The sequence below is a fragment of the Pleurodeles waltl genome, chromosome 9 (assembly GCF_031143425.1).
Source record: "Pleurodeles waltl isolate 20211129_DDA chromosome 9, aPleWal1.hap1.20221129, whole genome shotgun sequence".
Taxonomy (NCBI): domain Eukaryota; kingdom Metazoa; phylum Chordata; class Amphibia; order Caudata; family Salamandridae; genus Pleurodeles; species Pleurodeles waltl.
Genome location: NC_090448.1, coordinates 351,066,746 through 351,093,348, shown reverse-complemented (window position 1 = coordinate 351,093,348; position 26,603 = coordinate 351,066,746). Strand labels below are relative to the sequence as shown.

Genomic DNA, 26,603 nt, shown 5'->3' with positions numbered 1-26,603 from the left:
ACCGGAGTGTGGAAGAGCTGAAGAAAAGGTGGTATGACCTGCGCTCCCGGACCAAAGAGAGGGTGGCAGAGCAGCTCCGAGAGATGAGAGGCACAGGAGGGGGACCATCTACCATACCACCACCCACACCCCTGGAGGAAAGGGTTGAGGAGACCTTTGAGCCTGAGGCTGTCTGTGGAATGGGAGAACTGGACACCTCTGAGCCAGGACCATCAACCGGTGAGTACCATGTGATATGCATGTACCCCCATCAATGCCATACCCCCACCCACATTGTACACAGGGGCATGCACAACCAAGATAGCTCCATTTCAGAGTAGCAAACACCAGAATGATGCATTATGGGCAATGTAGTCAAGTAGGCAGTTCAGAGGCAAATGTTTATTAGGAAGTTTTTATCAGATAGTAGACACTGACAGTGTGTTCCCTATGTCCCACAGGGCTCCCACAAGACACCCCCACCAGCCCAAGCAGCCAGGGGCCAATGGTCAGCCAGCACAGAGAGGAGACAACAGGACCTGCCACCACTCCCACCTGCACCACCAACACCAGGCCCTCTCTGGAAACACCTGTTGAAACTGTGGTGTTGGATTCTGCACCAGGTACAAGCCGGAGTGCCATGTCAGACATCACAGGGCCTCCACCGCAGGCGACGTAGGATGACAACAGCAGAGCAGCAGGCAGAGTAAGAGTTTGCCTCCACTATACCAACAGAGGCCCAACTTCTACGGGGTCAGCGCCTGCAAAACCAACAATTGAGGAGGATTAGTGGGGTATTGCAGCGCTTTGAAAGGAACCATGCCATCAGTATGCAGCAGGTGCATTCAGAATTGCAGGTCATTGGGAACAACACGGGTGACCTTGCACTGTCTATGCGCGAACTGGTGGCAGGACTGCTAACACAGAGGGACAGTGCACGGCGCAGGGACCGCCAGCTGCTGCAACGCCTGGACAGGATGGCCTCCTCTATAGTTGGGCTGGCGGTAAACACAACTGGGCTGTCTAGGCGAACAGTCAGCCTCCAGGTGGACATGGGCCACTTTGCGGGTGATGTGGCACGGGGACTGGGCTGGATCAACCATGCAATAGACCTAATGGAGGCACGGCAGGTGGCTAGGGGCACAGGCGACACCCCATAAGACAGTGAGGAGGGCTCCACTGTCAGCAGTGTTTCTGCCAGTGACACCAGGGTGCTTCGTAGTGGAAGCACAAGGCAGAGCACTGCTGACCCACCCAGTACCAGCCAGGCTGGCCGAGCCCGCCGTAGGGTGTGAGCTCCACACTGTCCCTGGGGTTGGGGCACATGATGTCAATGTGTCCCATGCCAGGTGGACTATTGAAGCCCCTGAACTGTTTTTTCATGTACATAGTTTGGTTATTTGCACTTATTAAATAATTTGTTCTTTCCACTTAACACATGGACTGTTTGTTCTATTGGTGAGTATGGTAGAAGTCGGCACGTACCTTCCAAAGTATTGATTTGCAATGTATTCCCGTCTCAGTCTGCCTTGATTTGCGATGCTCCTATCCCCAAGATGGCGATGTGGTTGCTCTTGCTCTTCATCCTCCGAATCAGGGTCTTCAGGGGTGAGAGGTAGCCCACGTCGGGTGGCAATGTTGTGCAGGATAGCGCATGCAACAACTATTTTGAATGCCATTGTTGGGGTATACTGGAGGGCACCTCCGTTTTGGTGGAGGCATCTGAATCTTGCTTTCAGCAGTCCGAAGGTTCTTTCTATCAAGTTCCTGGTCCTCTTATGTGCACTGTTGTATCGCCTCTCGCAATCATTGCTGGGTGTTAAGTATGGAGTCAGTATCCATGAACGTAGTGCATATGCACTGTCACCTGTTGGGCACAAAACGTACATTGTTAGCAAGGCATGGGTGGTTTGCACATTGAGCTGTGTGTATGTCTTCAAGGTGGATTCAGCTCTACCTAGGAGGTATCCGCCTCCAAACTCCCCACGTTCCAGGCGTTGGTGTATCCCACTGTGCCTAAAAATGTAGGAGTCATGAGTACTGCCTGGAAATTTAGCAACCGTGTCAGTGATGACATAATGGGCGTCACATACAACCTGTATGTTGAGTGAGTGGGTACACTTTCTATTGCGGAACAGATATTCCAGGGTTGCAGGGGGGCATATTTGAATATGTGTCCCGTCTACACACCCTATTACATGGGGGAAGCTGGCAATCCGGTAAAAGTCCAACTTGGTACTGTTGATTTCTGCCTCATTCCTGGGTAGGTATATGTATCGGGACATGTGTGTGAGTATGGCATCTAGGAATGCCCTGAAGAACCTTGATAGTGCACTTTGGGATACCCCACCTGCCACAGCAATGACCCCCTGATAGCTACCCGAGGCCAAGAGGTGCAGTGAGCATAGCACTTGCACATGCGTAGGGATGGCGCAGCCGTGCATAGTCTGGCGTTCTAGCTGTGGTTTGAGTAATTCTATTAAATCTAGTATAGCTGCGCTGCTAAGTCTATATTTGTCATAAATTTCCTCCTCAGTTTGCTGGAAAAGAGTCTGCCTTGTTCTGTAAATATTCTCCTGTCTCTGGCTCCTCCTCCTCCTCTGCTGTGCGGCGTAGGCTCTCCTCCTCACTGCTATCAGGTATATCTCCGCCATCTTGAGTAACCCAGATGCCTTCTGGGTCTCCTTTTATACTTTGGTAATGGTTACCACCTGCTCTGAGTTAGTGGTAAATTGGAAGTGCAAAATTGGCTTTTTGCGACTAGTCGCAATTTGCGAGTTGCTATTGCATATGGTTTGGGACTCGCAAATTGCGACTTCCTATTAGCGGGTCGCTAAATGGGGTCGCAAAATTTGCGAGTCGGTACCGGCTCGCATCGCATTTTGCGAGTCGGAAATGGGATTTTTGCATCCCATTTCTGATTTTGCGGGGTCGCAAATAGCGAATCAGGCCATTTGCGACTCGCAAAAGTTTGCTACATCTGGCCCTAGATGTATAAAATCTTTTTGCATTCGCAAATGGTGCAAATCGCAAAATTCCACCGTTTGCAAATCCAAAAATGCCTTTCAAAATGTCTGAAAGGCATTCCAGGACAATTTCAAGGAATTGCTAAAATAGCGATTCCCTGAAATTGCAACTCCATTTGCTTACCTATTTGCGATTACCAGTGCACATGTATCATGCATTTCCTAAATGTGAATTTGACATTTAGGAAATGCAATTACCACAAATTGAAGTTTGGTGGTAAGCATGTGCAATTTAAAAAAAATGATTTTTTTTAAATGCCATGTAACGCACACATGCCCCTAGAGCATGTGTGTGCTTTGCTTGTCCACAAATATTTTTTGGGGTGCATCAAAGGGGGCCTTAGGCCCCTCGCACCCTGAGATTTGCTTACCTATTTGCGATTACCAGTGCACATGTATCATGCATTTCCTAAATGCTAATTTGACATTTAGGAAATGCAATTACCACAAATTTAAGTTTGGTGGTAAACATGTGCAATTTTAAAAAAAATATTTTTTTTTAAATGCCATGTAACGCACACATGCCCCTAGAGCATGTGTGTTCTTTACTTGTCCACAAATATTTTTTTGGGGTGCATCAAAGGGGGCCTTAGGCCCCTCGCACCCTGAGATTTGCATTACCTAATTTGCGAATCCCTATCAGTAATTAGCAAATTCAGAAATGCAAAACCATTCGCACCTCATAAGGATGAATGGAGTCCCATTCCCTAATTGCGATTCGCTAATAGCGATTGCAATTTTAAAGAAATCGCTATTACCGAATCTCAATTTTCATACATCCCATTATGCATTTCTCAAATAGCAATTTCTTAAAATTCGCTATTTAAGAAATGCAAACCGGGAACTTGATACATCCAGCCCAAAGTGCTTATTCAACGGTTTCTGATGGTACACAGGAAGCACTTCCATTCAGTAGCTATGCTTAGAAAGTTAGTGGTTCACTCTGACATTCTATCCACTGAAATGCTCCTGGTGCCCTAAAAAATTATTGAGGAAGACGTTAGCACACAACTCTGGTTCTTTAATTAATGTCATAACATTCTTGACCGTGTACAATCAGGGTTCTGTATGCAGTATAGTACAGATCCTGCCCTGGTATGCATTGAGGATCACCTTAGTTTAATGGTGGACCATACTGGCACCAAAGCCTTTACTGGACTTCTCAGCGACTTATGGCATAGTGGCTCACCACTTCTTGCATCTCATCTTCACCAGGTCAGGATTCACAAGAATGCCCTGGCCTAGGTTGCCTCTTATTTCAGGGACGGTGCCCAATCCATTAATCTTTTCCCTTTTCTTTTCAGATTTAAGAAAATTGACTGAAGGGTAACTAAGGGCCAGATGTAGCAATGTCAGAATTTGCGATTCTGAAATTGTGAGTCGGTGCAACTTGCAATTTCCGAATCGCAAATCGTGATGCAGAACGGTGTCTCAGACACCGTCTGCGAATTGCTGTGGGGTCGCAAAGACCCACCTCATTAATATTAATGAGGTGAGTCGCATTTTGCGACCCCATAGCGATTCCCTGCATTCACAGGGATGGTGGCCTGCTGAAGACAGCAGACCTCCATGTCTGTGACTGCTTTTTAAATAAAGCAGTTTATTTTTTTTATATTTTGCAGCACATTTTTATTAAAGGAAAACGAGTTGCAAAATAAAAAAAATAACAAAACCATTTGTTTTTATTTTTGAAAAAACCTTTTTGGCAACATTCACAAAGGGGAAGGGGTCCCCTGTGGACCCCTTCCCTTTTGCGAATGCGTTACCACCAGTGTGACACTGGTGGTAACTGCGAATTGCTTTGCGACCGCATTCGCGGTCACAAAGCAATTTAGCATCGCGATGCAAGTCGCAAATAGGAAGGGGACACCCCTTCCTATTTGCGAGTCGCATTCACAATTTGTGAGTCAGTACCGACTCGCAAATTGTGAATCAGCATCACGTTGAGCATTTTGCATGGTGCAAACTGCGATTTTTGCCATTTGCACCATGCAAAATGCTTGCTACATCTGGCCCTAAGTCTCATAACTCAGTCTTCCCCTTTTTAATGACTATGCCTTCCCCTTGATTTGATCATCTGAATTTTCTGGCCTCTCCTTGATTTTCTTGTAACCGACGGGTTCTTCGGTCCTTCGGTGCATCTCAAGTGTTATTAGTTCTGCAGGTAACAAGAAAACAGAACAGTAGCTTAATCTTGAGAGCTTTGAATCATGAGATGGTTGCCCATAGTAAGTGCCTGTCCGGCCAATAAATTATATAGCAACTTTATAAAGTATATGCTAGGAAGCCTGTAGCATGGCTGTGGTGAACATGAATTTTAGTGCTGATTGACGTTTCCTCTTCAATGGTAGATGTGGATATTTCCATATAGGCAGGGGTGAACTTCCGTACACGGTATGCCAAATCACTTTACCTTCGTGTGAAGTTGTATTTATCTTCCTGCAAACTCAACATTACTAGGGTTTGTCTTTTGTTGCTCCATCAGAACATGGGTTTCTGGTGGATTTGGGTAATTCTCAAAGTGACCTGCAACCACAGTATGAAATGTTTGCTGTCCCCTGAATTCATGTGGGGGCAATGGTTGGTGGCAACTGAAAGTCTAAAAAGGAGCACATGCATTTTCATTCTTATCTTCTGCATGGTTGTGTTGAGGTTTGGCTTGAGACATGCATATTGTGTGCTCATGTTATGGTGCCCTCTGCAAGAACATGATATTTGCAGCATAAGATGGGGGCTCCCCCTCAGGTTGCTGTGTGCATAATAATTTAAATGCAGACACCTCTCAGCAAGCCATATAAATCCATCTGGTTAGGCTGGAAGAACACATGTTGGCATGATGCCAAGCTTCTATCATTAATTTCTTCTAGAGGACAAATGACTGGCCAAAACAGTTTCATTTGCCCTGAAAAGTTATTCTCAGTATCTTCCCAGCGATTACTTATACCTGTTTGTAATGTTTACACTGTACATTTTCTAATGCACATCATGGTGGTCATTTGTAGCCGTCCCTCTCCCTGTGCTCAGAGCTATTTGGAACTCATAGAGGATCTGCTCATTAAGATTGTAGGGTTTCCACTGAAATCAATGTTCATGTAACACAGTGGTAACCCTCCATTGCTTCTTGAGCCCTCTTCACTTTGAGGAAGACCATGCCATCCTATTACCTGCCCAAAAGATCACAGCCCAGGTCCCTGCATAGTGCTGCATTGGCTGAGTTTACTGTAGTAACGCAGGAAGTCTTCACTCAAAGATATTTCAAAGTAATTTATTGAGTAACCAAGAGATACAACTTCCATGGAACCCAGAGGCCCGGATCCTTTCCCCAACTGACATACAATCACAACAAAGCACACAGCGTTTCTCAATGAGAGCTTAACAAATTAAAAGACAAAACCCGATACATTTTACAACAACAGAAAGAGAAGACATGAGACATACTGTAATATGTCACTTATTGTTCTCTTATCTTTTTGTTTTTGAAAAAAACAAGGCATAAATAAGAAAAGTCAGAAAATAAATACATTGAAAATATATATCATTCAGGAAAGGTATATAGCAAAATAGACAAGATAAACACCATTGTACGTTCAATATGCTGTATTATATGGCTAATGCAGGCATACATAGAATGGTCAGAAATTATTCAGTATCTAAATGTTTTTTGGGTAGTCTACCCACTCTAGAACTTCTTCTTAATACAGATTCTTGACAGTTTTTGTATCGTATGCTAAACTATCTTATTAGTAGACCTGCAGAACCTGTCATTGGCAGACCTACCATCACTTTCAGTTCCAGAACCAAACGCCATCACATCACTTTTGTCAATTTTGACTACTCTTCCAATATTCCATAAGTGGTCATCAGAAACATGTACAACATTTCGTTTAACTTCAATGATACTGACAGGATCTCTAAATTTTGCAGATCCTTTTTTGAGCAGAATAGGCTCTTTGACGCATACTTATTTCAAACTTAACCTTCTGGTTGATGGACCCCTTGAGAATCTTGCTTCTTTGAAATCTAGCAATACTGAAATAACTCTGGCCTTTAATTTCCATCCTCCAAAATGGGTATAAAGAAGAAACAACCTTTCTACCTCTCATGAGTTCAAACTGAACTATTCCTGTGACAGAACGAGGAGTGGATCTATATGCCCAAATCAAATCGCTGACAGCAGTTTCACAATCCCTTTTAGATTTTATGGCACTTTTAACACAGTCCACTAACGCCCTACTAAATCTTTCTATTCTGCCATGCGCCAGCGGGTGATAAAGGGGGGTGCATGGATGTTTAATGCCATATTTCTTCAAGTATTCTGTCATGGTAGACACCGTAAACTGCACACCATTGTCGGTCAAAATTTATTCTGACACTCCTTTTTTTAGTAAGTACTTCATTACAAATTGAAGGACAGCTTTGTTTTTAGGTTCTGCCACCCCCGTACTTCTATTCACCTGGAAGATGATCAATCATCACCCTAAAAAACTTCATATTGTGCGGCAACACATGAAATGGTCCAAGAAGATCAACATCACTCTTCTGCCACACCTTTTCAGGTGACAAGACCGAATTTGTGTCAGGCACATAAGTAACCAAATGTTTGTTGCCACTGCAACATTGTACACATGTCTTCACCAAATATTCCACATCCCCATCAATGCCCGGCCACCAGAAATAATTTCTTATTTTATGTTTGGTAGTAGTCATCCCTAAGTGACCAACATGAGCTGTTTCAAAAATTCTTTATTGAAACATTTGTGAAGGTATCAATCTCTCCCCTCTAACCAACAACCCTGCTTCCAAAGAAAATTCATTGGCCACTTTCCTATAATGTTGTAAGGAAACTTCCATCCCTTTCTCTCTTGGCCACGCTATCATCAATAATTGTATGACCTGACAAAGAATGGGATCATTTCTGAAATGACTGCGCCATGACTCCACACCTGAACATATTACCACCTCCTCAACATAAGCTATGATGCATTCTTCTCTCGCCGCCGTCCCTCGCATCCGACGCTCCACGGCGGGTGGGAGATCTTTCTCCTTCCTGGCGGCCAAGACCTGGAACTCCCTCCCCACCAGCCTCAGGACCACCCAGGACCACTCCGCTTTCCGGAGACTCCTAAAGACCTGGCTGTTCCAGCAGCGATAACCACCCCCTTTGTCCCTAGCGCCTTGAGACCCGCACGGGTGAGTAGCGCGCTTTATAAATGCTAATGATTTGATTTGATTTGATCATTCACTGAAAGGTGAACAAAAAGTCTGTTCTGGCATTTTTACCCCCTGCAGTGTGAACGACTTAGACACTGAATTCCAATAGTTTGGTAGTCAGCCTAGACAATCTTGTTATAGCCTTCTTATTTTGTCTGCCTGATAAAATATCCACCAATGGTCTGTGATCTGTTCAAATGCAGAATGTTCTGCCCCATAGGTAGGACTTGAATTTCTCCACCCCCCAAACACATGCCAACATTTCTTCTCTATAACAGAGTACCTTTTTTCCACATCTTTCATTCTTCTGTATGCAAAACCTACAGTTACCTTATTACTGTCCAGCTGTGATAAGACAGCACAAATGTCATAAGCACTTACATCTACAGTGACAAACGTCTCTTTCCCCTCAACATAAGTTGTAAAATGGAGCTGCTACTGTGCTCCGTTTAATGCTTTCAGAACTTTGCTGACAAATAATGGATCACTCAAAATTAGAGTTCTTTTTTTTTTAAGAAACCTAAAACTTTCAGTCATCCTGCAAAATCTTTAGAGTTAAATTCATAAACCTAAGAAAGATCTTAACTGTTCTCTGTTAGTTGGCTGCAGAGCTTTGGCAATATCAATCGATGAAGCTTGGATTAGGGTTGACACCCTCTGACGTTAATACATATCCTAAATACTTGATTTCATTACTCTGAAAATACATTTGTCTTCACTTTTCGTTGGGTTTCTCTTTGAAAAATCAAAATGTCACCTTGGAATACAATAACATTAGGGATACTCACAAACATTCAGGTCATAACCTTCTAAAAAACAGAAGCAGCTGAGGCCAATCCAAATGGCATGCAGCAAAACAGGAAAGTACCAGTAGGTGTAACAAAGGCCCTTGGATGACAGCTCTGTTCGTCCAGCTACACCTGATGATAGGCCTCTCAAAGATCCAGTTTCGAGAACCACTTGGACTGACCTACAGTGCTGATAAGATCATCAATGCATGGTAATAGAACATGTTCAACCCATATGGCATCTTAACTCTCCAGATTTTTTCTTCGGAAGAACAATTAGAGAAAGCCATAAGGTAGCATCACCAGGCTTATTATTGCATAATTTTGCATTTTATTAAAGATAGTAGAGAGTTCACCCCTCACACTATGAGGTGTATTTCATAGCTTATGTTTTACAAGACTAACCCCCTTCTTTGACTTTTATATTGTGCACAAAAACATTTATTTTAACCACTTTATCCTGAAAAATCTCTTTGAAAGTGTTCTCCCAATCAACATCCACTACAGAATTCACAAATATTAGTGGATGTTTGTGTCCAGGTCTAATCAATAAATTAAAGTCTGCCTGATGCCACCATCCTGACACATTAATTCCTTTACGAGCTACATGCACTTTACCCTTGATCGTTTTGATTTTGAAAGTTAAATTTGCCCAAAATGTTTTCAATCAAATTAATTCAGCTACCCTCAAACACTGTTGGGATAACATCAGGGGGCAGAAACCTTTGTCCGCCCAACACTCCCTGTATTCAGCAATAGAAATAATTGTATTTCTTGATACAGAATCCAACAATAGTGGAATGAAAATGCCATCAATTAATATGGGTATATTCAGATCACTGTACTTATTGCACTGCACACTTCCAATTCAACACAGTCCACACAGAGAAAACAAGTCCTCCACTTTGCTGCACAAGTCACATTCAAAATCCACAGAAACCCTCCTTATTTATATGTGTTTACTCCCTTTTGACACACTTTCTCAAAATGTCCAATCTTCTTACATTTCCAGCATTCTTGGGGTAAAGCTGGGCAGCTCCTAAAATTTGAAAAAATATTCTAGTGCACCATACCTGTAACAAGCATGTTTCCTTTACACCGAGAAGATGTTTTGGCTCAGTTAGCATCAGAACTAAACTGCTGTGAACCAGCTTGTATATTAAAGGGTGTTGGATCTGTGTATATGTCTGTGTATTGTGTGGATCAACTTCAGTAACTTTGGGATTTGTCCTGTTCTAATTGTTTGGCATCATCAAGTGATGATTCAGTACTCTTTGCCATATCAATTCCTTCATCCCAGACATAGAAATCCACCACTATACAGACACACACACAAGTCTGCCAGCCCAAAGGTCAGTGATAAAATGGCGGTACCAAAACCCACACCGTTACGCCAACAGAAATACGCCCACAGCATCATGACCCACGAATCACTGCGGAGGTCAATCAACCGAGGTAAACCATTGGCGGTACAGACCGCTGCACTCAAAATACACACACACATACAAAACAACACCACATTGGACAATTCAAAATATACACACCTAACACACATACACACACCACACCCCCACACCACTATAAAACACACACACACACTACCCACAACCCTTTATGACCCAAAGATTTTGACAACTGAGAGAGAGACAAGCCAGGAGCCCCCAATGAATCTGAGCCACAAAACACCATCCACGCACCTCACAGCACACACCCCAACACATCACCCTCACACACACCACTCACTCCACACCAATGGCACCACAAAGACACCCCAGATTCTCGGAGGAGGAGCTAAGGGTCATGGTGGAGGAAATCAGCCGTGTAGAGCCACAGCTCTTTGGATCACAGGTGCAGCAGACCATTGGCAGCAGTCCATTGGTAGGAAGACGGAGCTATGGCGGAGAGTCGTGGTCAGGGTCAATGCCGTGGGACAGCACCCCAGAACAAGGGGTGACTCAGGAAGAGGTGGAATGACCTACGGAGGAAGGTGCGTTCCGTGGTTGCCAGACACCAGATAGCAGTACAGAGGACTGGCGGTGGACCCCCACCTCCTCCCCCACAACTAACAACATGGTAGGAGCAAGTCTTGCCGATCATGCATCCTGAGGGCCTGGCAGGAGCAGCAGGAGGACTGGACTCTGGTAAGTCAAATCTTTAATACTATATCCCCTACCCTACCTGCATGCCATTACAAACACCTGCCCCTACCCTCACCCCCATCACCCCACCACCTCACATATACCCCACCATCACAACTCACCCATCCCAATACCAAGCCCTGCATGTTACACCAATGCATGGATCCCCATCACAGACCTGCATGGACACCCATCACCACAGCATGCACACTAGTGACAATCACTTAGCCAACCAAATCACAACTCACACAACCCAAAGCTGCCTTGGTAATAACAACCATAGAGGGAAGCATTGCCATGCACAAGATGGCACACGCAGAAACAATAACACTGCATTTACATCCCCACAGGACCCCCACTCAAGGTCACCGGAGAGTAGGTGGCAGCCACATCCAGCCCCCCCCCCCAGAAGAGGCCCACAGTGATGACAGCAGCTCTGCACGCCTGGATCACGATGACCAACCTGGCCCATCATGGACCTCTGGACAGTCGGTTACCCAGGCACATTCCTAACCCACCACAGCATCCACCCAGGGGTCCCATACCTCTGTCCCCAGGACACGTCAATCAGCAGTGTGTCCACCACTACAGGGGCCCCAGGCAACCCCCCAAACACAGGACAATCAGGGACCTGGGGTCAGTGGCAGTGGGCACATGGTTCAGGGGACAGAGGCACAGGACAACAGGGAAGCTGGGAGGACTGCTGTGTGACACGGGGAGGACAGGCCCAAGGAACTGACTCTCCACGAGGCACTCACCAACATCCTCAGAGCATACCACCATTCCCAGGAGATAATGGGCCAGATCCTGCCCAAGCTGCAGGAGACCCAGCGACTGCAGGAGGGACAGTACCTCAGGATCAGGAAGGACCTGAGGGACATCCACACCACCCTGGCAGACATTGCCAACACCATGATGGAGGCAGTGGCACACCAACGGGCCACCTCCGCTGACACTGGTGGACAGAAGGCCCCGCCACAGGAACAACAGGCCACCAGCACCCCACCCCCTGCAGAAGAAGAACCACCCCGCAAATGGTCCCTGCGATCCAGGCAGAAGCCAGGGAACATTGCCAAGACCCCTGCCAGGAAATAAGACTCCTCTGACTGTCACCCTTGTGTCCCACTCTGTCACCCTGTCCACCTTGAACTGACATTGCTCCACTTCCTATTCCCCTTTGGACAATGCACCTGTGATCCAAATAAACTGAACTCTATCCTGGACTTTCCTCCATCATCAACCCAGCCCATTGCACATCCACATCCCCATTTACTTTTCAGCACTGAAATAAACACCCTTGGAACTATTACAAGTATGGAGTCTTTCAATTGTTTGAAATATGTATCATTTTAACAAGCTATGAACATTGCAATTCAAATGTACTGTGATATTTACATAGGTATGACCTGTAGTGGGCAGCAGTAAACACACCAGGAGCCAGAGTGGGGCACAGATATCTGAAAATAGAGATGCCAAAGAGTACAGTAAGTGGCCATAGAAATAGGGAAATCAGGCTGCCATGTTCAATGTCCAACGCAAAACTGCAATGGAAGGTGAAGTTACAGTGTCTTACCTGTGTGTCACTGGAAGTACTGTTGAATTAGTGTAGTTCTGTTGTCCACATCCTCTTCCTCTGCCTCCTCTTCGTCATTGTCCACAGGCTCCACTGCTGCCACACGACCATCCCCAGACCCATCCTCCTGCAGAAAAGGCACCAGGCGTCTCAAGGCCAGGTTGCGCAACATGCAACGATGATCTGGCACACCTTCTTGGGTGAGTAGTACAGGGATCCACCTGTCAGCTGGAGGCGCCGGAATCTGGCCTTCAGGAGGCCAAAGGTGTGCTCAATGACCCTCCTTGTTCGCCCATGTGCCTCATTGTAATGTTCCTCTGCCCTTGTCCTGGCATTCCTCACTGGGATTCCTCACTGGGGTTAGTAGCCATGAGAGGTTGGGGTAACCAGAATCACCTGTAAATATCGAGGGATATCTGTTAGCCACACACTCACCGTTAGGGCCAAACCCACACCCATATACCTACATCAACTGGGTGGGGACCTTGTTCTCACTTAATAGGCACACCCGGTGCCTCTGGAGTTGAGACATCACATATGGGAAGCTGCTATTCCTCAAGATAAAGGCATCATGCCAGGATACTTTGTATTGACATGAGAGATGTACTGGTCCGCCAAACACACCATCTGCTCATTTAGAGAGTGAAAGCTTTTTTTTATTTCTGAACACCTGTTCATTTCTCCGGGGTGGGGGGACAAATGCAATATGTGTACCATCAATGGCACCAATGATGTTGGGGATATGTCCCAGTGCATAGAAGTCAGCCTTCACTGTGGCCAAATCCTCCACCTAGGGGAAAAAGATGTAGCTGTGCATGTATTTTATCAGGGCAGACAACACTCTGGTCAGCATGTTTGAGAACATAGCCTGTGACATCCCTGATGTCATGGCCACTGTCACTTGGAAGGAACCACTTGCCAGGAAATGGAGCACTGACAGGACCTGCACTAGAGGGGGGATACCTGTGGGGTGGCAGATAGCTGAAATCAGGTCTGGCTCCAATTGGGCACACAGTTCTTGGATTGTGGCCCTATCAAGTCTGTAGGTTAGGATAATGTGCCTGTCCTCCATTGTCACCAGGTCCACCAGGGGTCTGTACACAGGGGGGTGTCTCCATCTCCTATTCATTCTCAGTGGTTGAAATGTAGGGTGAAAAATTGTGAGCAGAAGGTCATATTCAAACGTATTCTCAGATTAATATGCAATTTTTGCTTTACAGAAACAGTATGTGAACTCTTAAGTCAGTTGATGTGCCAATGTCTGCTGTGACGCAGTTAGGTGCCATAGCCTGTGACCCCCTGAAATGGTGGCTGCCTGACCTGTGAAGAGGGACAAGTGGAAATGGGGTAATTCCGCTGGCGTCGTGTGCCATTACTATCGGCGGTCGACAACCACCATGCAACACCGCATTGATTATCATTGGGGCCTATGGGTTCCAGGAGCCAATTGTGATGTACGCCAGCGGTGACAGTATGCACCGCTGCGGACGTGACCGCCATTTTCTATCTGTTCACTCACTTGCTACCTGACCTTCAACAGGAGAGGACCTACACTGCAAGTGCTGCTATGACCTGTGTCTGAAAGCGACAGTGGCTCGAGTGTCTGGGGAAAGGCCCCTGCCTTCACTTCGGAGGAGTTGGAGAGACTGATGGATGGGGTCCTGCCCCAGTTCCCTTTACTCTATGGTCCTATGGACAAACAGGTGAGTACACTGTGAGCATGATGCGTGAGGCATGAATGTATGGAGTGCTGTGTGCGTAAGCCTCGTGAAGGGGGGATGTCTGAGGGATCCTGCCCAGAGTGCTGCATGTATGTTGATCAATGTATGTGCATAAGGGGATGGGGGGGATATGGTGGGCCATGAGTATAACAGTCCGAATGGTATGATTAATACCTTTTCTTCTGTATTTTTTCTGCAGGTCAGCGCCCATCAGAAAAAGGGTATTTGGTGTGCCATCGCCAAGGAGGAGTGGACCCTGGGGGTCTTTGACAGGCAGACCACCCACTGCCGCAAACGGTGGGAGGACCTGCAACGCTGGGCAAGGAAGACCACAGAGGCCCAGCTAGGGCTGGCCTCCCAACGAGGAAGGCGTGGCCGTCGTACCCTGACCCCCCTGATGTTCCGCATCCTGGCGGTGGCCTATCCGGAGTTGGATGGGTGCTTGAAGGAATCTCAGCAGCCACAAGGAGGTGAGTACAGATTCAGAATCATGACTTTGCGCGTGTTAAGGTATTCCCTGGGTAGGGGATGTGGGCTGTGGGTGCCCCTAGGCCAGGGAGAACATGGCAGGGTAGGTTCAATGATGGGCAAGCTCAGATGCACTCCAACCCCAATAATGTTAGTGGGCATCTACTACTGGGCAGGGTCCTGTGGGTTTCAGGTGTACAGCTAATGGCGTTAGGCATTGTACCCCATGGGCTGGTGACTAGCATTGTAACTGGTAGTGCATGGCCTAGTGCATAGGGCTATTCCCTGTGAGTTGTGTACACCAACGGTAGTGTTGTTGCTGGCACTGACCAAGTGTATCCTCTGTCTCTCCCTCTCTCCCCCCATTTTTGTTTTGTCACCCTGTCCTTGTGTGCATTAGCATCATCTGGTGGAGGAGCAGAGGCACCGGCGACGGAGGGAGCTGCATCCCACATGGGCCTGGAGGCCGAATCCACCAACGGTGAGGGCACCAGTGGGATGGAGGGCGAGGGAAGCACCACGACAGAGACAGGTGGGGACAGTACCGAAAGCAACACCTCCTCCGATGGAAGTTCCCTGGAGGTGGCAGACACCTCTGTGCCCACTCCAACTACAGGTACAGCAGCCACCCCCGTACGAGCACCACCCTCCCAGCAGACCCTCAGCGAGTTTCACATGCCTGCTCACACACGAGGGTGGGCAACTCCTTCGCCCCAGGCACCTCAGACCCTGCCCCAGTCATCCCTGCTGCCCTCAGTGAGGAGGCTATTGACCCCTCTCTGTTGAGCAGTCAACCATACTAAATGCCATCCAGGGTCTAGCAGGGCATTTGCAACAAACAAATGCATACCTGGAGGGCATGCACTCTGGCGTGGCAGCCCAACAGAGAGCATTCCAGGCTCTGGCCAACTCACTGATGGCAGCCATTGTCCTTATCTCCAGCCTCCCCCCTCCAACTTCCTCTACCCAGTCCCAATCCCCTCAACCCCAGCCTATCCCAAGCACACCTTCGGACCAGCATTCACCCAAATCAACACACAGAAGTGGATCAGGCAAACACAAGCACCACACTTCATCTCACAGGCACTCACACAAGCACCATCCAGATACAGACACACCAACATCCACTGCCACCACTGTGTCCCCCTCCTCGTCGTCGTCCACCTCCCTCCCAGTAGCATTTCCACTCACACCTGCATGCACTACATCCTCATCCACTACCTCCAGCACACCTATCACTGCACACCCCTCATTGGCAGTCCCCACCCCCACATCCATGCACACGTCCTCTGTGTCCTCTCCTACTGTGTCAGTGACCCCTCCTCCCAAAGTACACAAACGCAAGCACACAAACACCCAACAGCCATCAACCTCAGAACAGCATCCAACCCATGCATCTGCACCCAAACACAGCAGACTGCTACCTCCTACAACCACTCCCTCTTCCTCCACTCCCAAACCTTCACCCTCTTCCCACCCCAGTGTCCTTAAGAAGCTTTTCCTCACCACCCTTGACCAATTCCCTACCTTTCCCCCCACCCCGTCCTTCACTTCGGGCCAGGGTGGCCAGAACCCAGCCCAGCACCTCAGCCACCCAGTCCACGGCCACTGTGGTTTCTGCAGCTACGGCAAGTGTTAGAGGCTCCGGGGGGGGGGAGACACCCATCAGCCCAGCCAGTGTGCCAGCACCACCTGCCAAAGCTAAGAAGGGTCTGCCACATAGCAAGGCCAAGAAGGGGACACCAGCCAGCAAGGTGAAGGAGGCACCAGCAGCCAGCAAGGGCAGGGAAGAAACACCAGCTGGCACAAGCAAGGAGCACCACCATCTGCCAAGGGCAGGAAGGGGCACACATCACCAGCTATGGCACTGCAGCCATTCGAGGATGCAGGTGAAGGGCTGGAGCTTCCCACCACCACTGCCAGCACCGTTGCTGGCACTGCGGCCAGCACAGCCACCTGCACCGCGGCCAGCACAGCCTCCTTCCCCGCAGCCAGCAGCACCACTGCCAGCAGCAGCAGCTCCAGTGGGCAGCAGTCTGAGGCTGCAGGGGAAGGGCTGGAGCCTCCCCCCACCACTGCCAGCACCGCCACCTGCACCACGGCCAGCACTGCCACCAGCAGCACCACTGCCAGCAGCAGCAGCCCCAGTGGGCAGCCGTCCGAGGCTGCAGGGGAAGAGCTGGAGCCTCACCCCACCACTGCCAGCACCGCTCCCTGCACAGCGGCCAGCACCGCCACCTGCCCCGCCGCCAGCATCTCCACTGGCAGTAGCCTTAGTGGGCACCCGTCCGAGGCTGCAGGGGAAGGGGTGGAGCCTCCCCCACCACTGACAGCACTGCTACCTGCACTGCAACTGACATCCACTGAGCAGCCGTCACCGCCGGCATGCTGTGTGTAGTCGTGACTACATGGGCTGCAGTGCGTCCTGGCCCTTGCAACACCTGTAGGTGTGATGCCCAGGTGAGAGATTGTGACCTTGCACCATCCAGGATGAAGCACACTGGGCACAAAGCCCCCTCCAGAACCAGTGGAAGAAGGCATCCACTCACCCCCTCCTTGGCAGGATGAAGCACACAGGGCACAAAGCCCCCTCTAGAACCAGTGGAAGAAGGCATCCACTCACCCCCTCCTTAGCAGGATGAAGCACACTGGGCACAAATCCCCCTCCAGGACCAGTGGAGAAGCCATCCACTCGAGAGACTGTGGCTTTGCACTCCCCAGGACCAAGCAGTGGGCAAACCACCCACTTTAGAGACTGTGGCTTTGCACTCCCCAAGACCAAGCAGTGGGCAAACCACCCACTTGAGGGACTGTGGCTTTGCACTTCCCAGGACCAAGTAGTGGGCATGGAGCCCCCTCCAGGCCAGTGGCATTTGTACCATCTTCCAGCTGAGGTGCGTCCCCCCATTCCCTGTCCCCCTGAGGTGCCTGTGTTTTTTGACCTGATGCCCCTGCAGTGTTCTCTCCGTATTGAGGCAGGAGTCAAGTGTGGCCTTGGCCTATGTGTTATGGCCGCGTGGGCCACAGACATTTTGGAGTGGGCGTTGTCCTTCCTTTTGTATATATTGTACATACTGTTTATTGATTTAAGTACGTATTTATCTAAAAATGGACTATTACACTAATTTCAATCAATTCCTTTTGTTCTTGCGTTATTCCTGAGGGTTACGGGGTGTATATGTAATGTTGTTGCATCTGTTTTTGTGTATGGTGTTGTGGGTGAGGGTGGGGGTGTTGCGTGTGTGTGTCACTCTCTTTTTCCTCCCCCCTCCCTTGTGTGCTAGGTGCAGTACTCACCGTGGTCGTCTTCGCGCGTTCGTGTTCCTGGTGTATGAGAAGGTACACCAGCAATGGAAAACTGTGCAGTTCGGGCTCCATGGAGTCGTGGTTCTTCCTTGAGTGTCGAGAGGTGAGTCGTTTCCCTTCAGAGTACTGTTTCCGTCGTGCTTTTGATGGCGTTGGTACCGCCCCGGAAAAGCTGGCAGATAGGCCTGTTGTAATGCTGTGGGTGGAACATTTTCTTCTGCCTGGCTGTTGGCGGTTACCGCCTCGGTGTTTGTTGCTACCGCCCTGGCCGTCAGAGTGTTAAAGTGGCTGTCTGTGTTTGCGGTTTCCGCCGTGGTCATAATTAAAAAATTTTTCCACCGGCCTGTTGGCGGTATTACCGCTGCTTTTAGACCGACTGCCAGGGTTGTAATGAGGCCATAGTCACAAATTAAACTTGTAATAAATTAGTGTGCTGATTACGGGGAAAAAGAAATTAGGCACATTAGAATCAGCACATAATCATGTGCTAATCTCTGTACACTATTAAGTGAGTTAATCACTATGAAGGATCAGCTAATTTGTCAATAGTGTGCTGATCACTGAGAAGGACCAGTTACTGACCAGTAGATGGCAGTGTTAGCTCCCCTTGAAAACAGTCATAGATAACTATGTAGATTGACTCAACGACAGGAAAAGGAAATGGATGTAGCAGAAGTAGAACGAAGCTCACAAGGTGGGAAGAGGATATCCAAAAGTAAGACAATGCTCAGAAATCCAGCACTGTATAATAATGCCACCTCCTACGTTCTTGCGAAGGTGAATCTGCAAGGCTGAAAAAAGTATGGCACATGCACCTCGTGCACTTTCAGCAATCCTAATTGAATTGAGGGAGTGCAGCGTATGCAGAAGCATCAGCAATGTGAGATGCACAAGCCATATTTAATCACAGCTTCGTTTGGAGGAAGCGTGCTGCAGATTACATGACCTGTAGAATGGATCCTGGATCATGAAGACGCTTGCTCAGCACGTTCTGGTAAATCAGCTGAGCACGCAGCCTGCATGCCCTGGCTAAAGAATGCATAGACACTCCTGATCGGCTTCATATTCACTGCACACACCGGAGCCGTTGAAGCGCCGCGCGAATGCATTGAAGCTGCTTCGACATTAAACTGGTAGAAAATAGGTCAAAGATGAACAAAAGTTGCTCAAAAAGGCAGTTTCAAACACAATCCAAAAGAATGTGGCCTCCACAGTTCCTCCTGAACTTCTACCAGGGAAAAGCTGAAACCCTTAGCATATTAAAAAGACAGTACCTTAAAGTCCAGAAAATCCCCAAAAAGCTTTAGTGGAAAACCCAGCCCATCGCCAAATTTACAGTAACGCAGGAAGTCTTCACTAAAAGAGATTTCACAGTAGTTTACTGAGTAACAGAGAGACACAGCTTCTAAGGTGCCCACGGGCCCAGAGCCTTTCCCCAACTGACATACAACCAAAACATAGCACTTGGAGATTCCAAAAGAGAATGAGACCTTAACCAATGAAATGGCAATAACCCGATACATTATACAACAATAAAGAAGACATGAGACATACTGCAAAATGCAACATGTATTCATCTTGATTCCAGAACCTTTTGAGTTTTTGTATCTCAAAGGTGTGGTAATATTCTAATTCTAAAAAAAATTCTGTTCATTGCCAGAAGGGACCAGTGGACTAATGTGTGCCCCTTGCCTGGGGATCACCCTCTCCACTGAACAATCCCGACTGTGGGCAGATGTTTTTACATAAAGCTCCCCCAATGTCATTACCAGAACTCCTTGGGTTATAAGCCCATTTCAAGCACCAGTAGCCAACCAGCTGAAACACTGCCTTTGAAGACCAGTTCATTCCATGATAGGTATCCCCGTGGCCTTAGAGTATTCTGTTATTTTGTGTTTTGCATGGCTTTTATTCCACATTCTGATTTCTGTGTGTGATGCCTACCGTGACCCCATTACCCCAACTTGTCAAATACGTCCCACATGCCACATCATCTCAAATTGAATTATTTACCTGCCTCCTTGCATCTTCATCAATAAATCTGTCCTTGCATCCACTCACCCCTATCAAAGAGCAGCAGCCCACTCAGGTCCTCTTGCAGCAAATGCAAAAACAACAGAAGATAGACAGAATGCAGACCAAATCAAACATTCATCGATCTGAGTTTAATCCATCAGTTTTTTCCCTTGCCATGCCTTCCAGTTGGACCCAGCCATATGCAAATCAGTCTGCACCCAGCTCTCCACAGGAACTGTCAAGCCCGAACTGCCAGGCCAGGTCCTCCCTGGACCAGAAACAAGCAATCTGGGACCGGTTTCAGGGTTTCTGTAGATCCAGTAACCAAAACACAAGTATCACTTTCTAAGACTACTTCATAAATCAATGTAACACCCAGTCACAGAAACGTACAGTATGTGTGAGTCTTGACCAGAAAGTCTTGTGATCTTTATCCTCTGGAGGTGAGCTGGTACCTTTCAGCTGTGAAAGTGTGGGGGTGAAACACCGCATTTTATGGTTGTGATGCCACTGTTAACGATGCTATCCATCCCTGTGTGTTTTTTCTATATTCATTCTCAGTTCTCAGTTAATATTTGTATTGACGTTCTTAATATGAAACTCTGGCATCTAATCTAGCCTTTATGTCAGACCTTGCACCTGATGCAACACAAACAGATGACTGTGGCATTGTGGATTTTAAGCAGGTTTTGAGAAATATTTCACTTTTTTTACAGCCGTTTTTATGTTTTCAGCACACTCAAAGTTATTCATTTATATGCTCATGTGTGTTTTTGTTTATTATTGTTTATATATATGTTTGAGAGGGGCACTGCACAATCCTTTGCATGACAAAGTGTACAAAGCGCTAAAGCAAATATGGTGTAGGGGGAAACAAATGTGAGATGTGACACCCCAAGCCAATATTCCCTTTTAACATCCGAGTAATGGCCAATATTTCAATGAAACGCCAGCCGTTTTATTTTATTTCTTTTCAAGTTTTAATGTGTTTTTAGAAGATATATAATTTCTTTTGAGCTATGGGGTTTTCTCAAACTAAGGGAAATCCACCAGAGTATTCATAAATGGTATGTCTTTCGGTCAGCCTATGTTTTCAAGGTCTCGTGCCGTCCCGTGAGGGTCATTCAACGCTTTCAGTTGAGTCTGCTTTTCCCAATGTTTTCCAGTATCAGTGTTGTACGTTGACAATTAGCACATAGGACATGGGTTACTGTCGCTTCCATAATCCTATGTCAGTGTACACCATGCGAAAATAATCTGAAACCATGAAACAGTGGTCTGAATAGTCTGAATAGTCATACCCTATCAATCGTCACTCTTCACGATTTCCAACCCTGGTGTTGTTGCACTTGTTTTGTTGATCTTTTTCGATACATGATGATTTTAAAACCGTATTAACTTCTGAGTTTGTGAGTCGATGAAATTTCAGTCGAATTAGTGAATGTGTGGATGCTGCTTGCAGTGTCACTGTAGTTCAATCAATCAGAAAATTTCTAAAGCGCGCTACTCACCCGCTAGGGTCTCAGGGCGCTGAGGGGGTCGCGGGGGGAGGAGTTACTGTTCGAACAGCCATGTCTTCAGCTTTTCCTGAAGATTAGGAGTTCCTGGATCTTGCGGAAGTCAGCGGGGAGGGAGTTCCAGGCTTTGAGGGCGAGGTAGGAGAAGGATCTGCCTCCTGTGGTGGTGTGTTTGATGCAGGGGACTGTGGCGAGTGCGAGGTCGGCAGATCGGAGGTGGCGGATGGGAGTGAGGAAGTTCACTCTTTCGTTGAGGTAGATTGGGCCGGTGTTGTGAAGGGATTTGGGTGCGTGGATGAGGATTTTGAAGGTGATCCTCTTGTCGATGGGGAGCAAGTGAAGGGATCTGAGGTGTGGTGAGATGTGTTCCTGGCGAGGGAGATCTAGGATGAGGCGTGCAGCTGTGTTCTGGATTCTCTGGAGTTTGTGTTTGAGTTTGAGTGTGATACCGGTGTAGAGGGCATTACTGTAGTCTAGCCTGCTGCTGATGAGTGTGTGGGTGACGGTCTTTCTGGTCTCTAGGGGAATCCATTTGAAGGTTTTTTTCAGCGTGCGGACGGTGTTGAAACAGGAGGAGGTGACGGCGTTAATCTGCTGGGTCATGGAGAGGGAGGGGTCAAGGATGATGCCGAGGTTGCGTGTGTGTTTAGCAGGGGTGGGCGCAGGACCTAGGGGGGTGGGCCACCAGGAGTCATCCCATATGGTTTTCTTGGGTCCAAAAATCATTATTTCGGTTTTGTTGGAGTTGAGCTTGAGGTGGTTGGCTGCCACCCAGGTGGCGGTGTCGAGGAGTGCGGCGTGGAGGTTGGTTTTGGCGGTGGTGGGGTTGCGGGTGAGGGAGATGATGAGTTGGGTGTCGTCTGCGTAGGAGAGGGTGGTGATTCCGTGGGGTCGGACGATGTTGGCGAGCGGGGTTATGTAAATGTTGAAGAGGGTGGGGCTGAGGGAGGAACTGGGGGACACTTGGTGGCTGTGGATTGGAAAGGAAGGAGGCAAACTTTTTGGGTTCTGTCGGTGAGTTCCATTTCTTTTACCCTTAACGCCACTACCATAAATCCCTCCCTTATTGAGAATACCAATAGGTTTTTGCTAAGCAAACTTCTAAACTGCCTTCAGATGTGCTTATAATTTACCTGTTCTTATTTTGAAACTAAGAAAAGGCCCCATGTGTAGCACTATCTGAACATCCACAACCATGTAATTATTTGTAAATACCAGGTTCAAAATCACCTATATATGATTGTTCTGTATTATTAGCTGCATGAAAAGTAGCGACTTTAGGAAGTTTGTTATCACTAACAGATACAGAAGCCATCGAGATTTAAATGCAACATCTGGCAAATTGAAGCACAGCATCAGCTATGTAGAAATACCCATTATTTAAATTACATAAATAGCTTCACCTATGCCCTTTCCCATCTGCTTATCTGCTTTCTAAGTAAATGTGTTCTACATGGAATACCTAAGTGGATCGTATTACTCTCTAAAGTAACTCTCAGTGGCCGTACCCCTCTTTAGGTTTATTATGTTCATTTACTTAACATATTAGTCAATTATGTAATTATGCAAAAAGTGTTGAATTCATCAGTTTACGTAATTACGTAATTATTGAACTAATTTTCATGGGTTATGTGATTATTGACTAGCTGTTTTTTCCACAGCCATTGAAGAGGTCTAGAATGTATTTTAGCACAAAGCTCGAACAGTGCTCCACTCCACTTTCATCCAGACATTTCTTTATTTCATCACAGATTAAATGTTTCCATGAAAGAAGCTGCTTCCAAACGATGTAAGCAGAAAAAAAGTGAAAGGTGCCACAGGAGGAAGCATCAGGAGGGATTGATGCCTGGATGTCAGCAGCACAGCGCAGGCAGGTCTACAATGGTCCTGAAAAGAAAGGTTTCCCTGGCTTTTTCTGCGGTGTTAAGTTTTATCTTGGAGTGACTATTGTTTCTGGCTAGTCTATGACAAGTAGGCGGTGGCGGCTGCCACCCAACGGGGGTAGCGAGGTGGGACACGGGGGAATAACTTTTTTTTTTTTAAAAAAGCTTACCTTTGGGGGAGACATGTTCTTCTCCCCTTCGACCTCTTCCTCTTCCTGGTGCATGCAGGCTCTCAGCCAATCACGACGCTGCTGTCACCAGCATGACATCAGCATCATGATTGGTTTGAGCGGCCTGCTTCGTTGCTCAGACTGGGAGTGGGAGCCTGGGCATGTTCTTCACTCGACTGTGTAATACAGCCCAGCAGAGAACATGCAAAGTGTGCAAGTCTGTTTGGCTGGCCCAGCACTGCCTGCCAAACAGACATGTGCAATTTTTGCAGCAAAAGCCCTCCTCCGTCCCCCTCCCTCCAGCCCAGTCCCGCCCCACCCCTTACTTCCAGGAAAAATAAAATGATAATAATGTTGCAATGTTATCATTGTATTTTTCCTTTCCCAACAATCCAGTGGGGCGACACTCCTCCGTCTTAGCAGAGGAGCCACCCCTGCAAGTAGGAGGGCTTACCAAGTCCTGCTGCACTGGAACTGAAGGGTCGGGTATTAGATGCAGACTTTTTGATTTTAAGACTTATTACATGAACCTTTTTTTTGTAAAACATCTACCAGAAATATAATGATTTACACCAGTAATATTAACTTTTAGATACTGACCTGCAACAATATCAAAAGCAGTATATCAGCTTGCACAATTTCGTCAAGGTAAATAGATGTGGAGTTAAAATCCGAAAATCAAGAATCCCCTAAATATGCTTACCTTGATGGTATTGTGTCAATATGTTGCACGTGATGCTTTTCGAGGACGGCATTTTGTATTTGGTCTGTTGACATACAACCTTCCCAATACATCCTCTGTAAGGAGTATATAGTTATGATCTTTTTGATATTTAAAATGTGAGAGCATTGGATGACTTTGAGGAATCTGGTGACTGCTCCTGTATGCTGCATAGGAATATTATATGGAGATTCTGGTTGTAAATTTGTTGAACATTTCTGGTACACATTTTATTTAGGTAATGGGTTTTGACAACCTTATGGCCTTTATAATGTCTTTTCCTTGTTCAAGTGGGAGCAGTTTTGTCACCTTCCTAGCTAATCATGTGTTTTTATGGTGACAGATTCAACCTGCAGAAAATCACACCAGTCGAAAAGTGCTTCTAGGTATTTGGGTTTTACTGAGGAGAGTCTTAGCTGCCTGCCAGGCTCATGCAATGGTAAAAAACGTAAAAACTCATACTGGGAGTGACTCTGGGTCTCCCCATTTGTTGATGACCTTCTTTATGGCAGCTTAGCATTCCAGTGTCTTTACCCATTTTAAAGGGCTTATATTGGAGTGCAGCGATTGTAAGATCTCTTTGCAATGCAATGGAGGCATATTGTTATCATATTTCTCATGTACCACTCAATAAGAGATACCCTTGGAGTAGCTACATAAAATACTCCAATCGCATTGCACTGTTGCAGTACAAGAGGAGCAACAGTAACTCAGTAAGTGGAAAGCATCAACTGCATCTCAGTTCCCTCCCTTTCACCTGAGACATAAGCAGGTCCAGTCTCAAATTTGCAAGAAGCAGGCCCTGGGCCCGTTTGAGTGCCATGAAGTATTTGGAAATACAACAATAAAATGTTGTTTCAAAAGATATCATTACCTGTATTTTGCATCCACAGGTGTTTCTGTTAGTTATTGTAGAAGGCCCTACTCAGCCTACCGTTCATGATCTCTGCTTTGCCCTCTCTCCTCCGTACATACTGGCCATGGACTATCTCTCACACACTTTTCCATCTTACTGCACCCCATTGAGGGGAGAGATGCGCCTCTGTGCTTCCATTCCCTGCCTTTCATTCGAGTACTGAAAGAGTGGTCTGCTCCCCTCTTGTGAGGTCAGCAGCACCCTTTATGTGATGTGACATTGGTCAGGTATTTGTGTTTCCTTTCCCAAAGCTCTTTTCCACCCACCCTTTACAACCTATGCTGTGCCTTTTCTCCTCCCGCTATCCTGCTCTTAGCCTCTCTCACAGACACACACACAGTGACATTTTCTATGGCTTCGGTGACTTTCACACTAGCCACAGGCAGAGAGGTCTGCTGCCAGGTCAGCAGGCCAAAGGCCCCTTGTGTGCTGAGACATATTTAGTAAAACCTCCATAAAAAGGAATTTGACTGCATAACACAGCCTGTGTTTTGCATGTCCAGATGTTAGTGTGTTCCCTTACCAAAAGCACTTACCCATCAAGCCCTGTGGTTTGCAAACTCTCCCTACCCACCATTCTGCTGGGCCTGTTAAGGCTGAATAGCGACAATGGTCAGAACCCCTGCACTTTCAGTGTTCTCTTACTTCTATCCGCCTCTGAACTCTCTCACTCTTTCTCTTCTTCTCATTTAATAATGTACAATGTCATTCTACGGTTACAAAGCTTGCTATTCGAAAAATCATAGGATTTGAGAACATAAAATGGCTTTTTGTTATCTATTAAACCCATTTTGATTTGGTAAACAGTTACTGAATCTCAGAAGTGGTTTAGAAATGCATAACAAATAGCTATTTAGATGGGGTGTGTTTTTCGGCTTCCCCTCCAAATTGTGATTCAGATGCAGTGTATTAATGTGCTACTCGTAAAAGATTAAAAGGTTGTCAACACTCGAGCTGGCATGGTAACACATTTGCAAAATGGAAGGTTTCCCTTGGGGCATATCCCCTTTGTAAAAGTTTTATAAAAACACAGACTACTCTCAAACAAACCTTTCAAAAATATGTTCATATTTTTGAATGCAGCTCCTTTTTTCATTAAGGAAAATGGGCTGCATTAAAAATATATATATATATATATTTGGAGCAAGATCACAGACATGGTGGTCTGCC

General features: G+C 46.8%; 1 long non-coding RNA gene across 1 annotated transcript; it reads right to left on the bottom strand.

Moving 5' to 3' along the window:
• Window positions 1–378: 378 nt before the first annotated feature.
• LOC138258622 (uncharacterized) lies at window positions 379–23,857 on the bottom strand. The gene is made up of 3 exons (XR_011198461.1): window positions 23,797–23,857; window positions 1,465–1,846; window positions 379–740 (listed from the first exon to the last, which is right to left on the bottom strand). It is a non-coding gene; the product is annotated as an uncharacterized lncRNA (long non-coding RNA).
• Window positions 23,858–26,603: the final 2,746 nt, after the last annotated feature.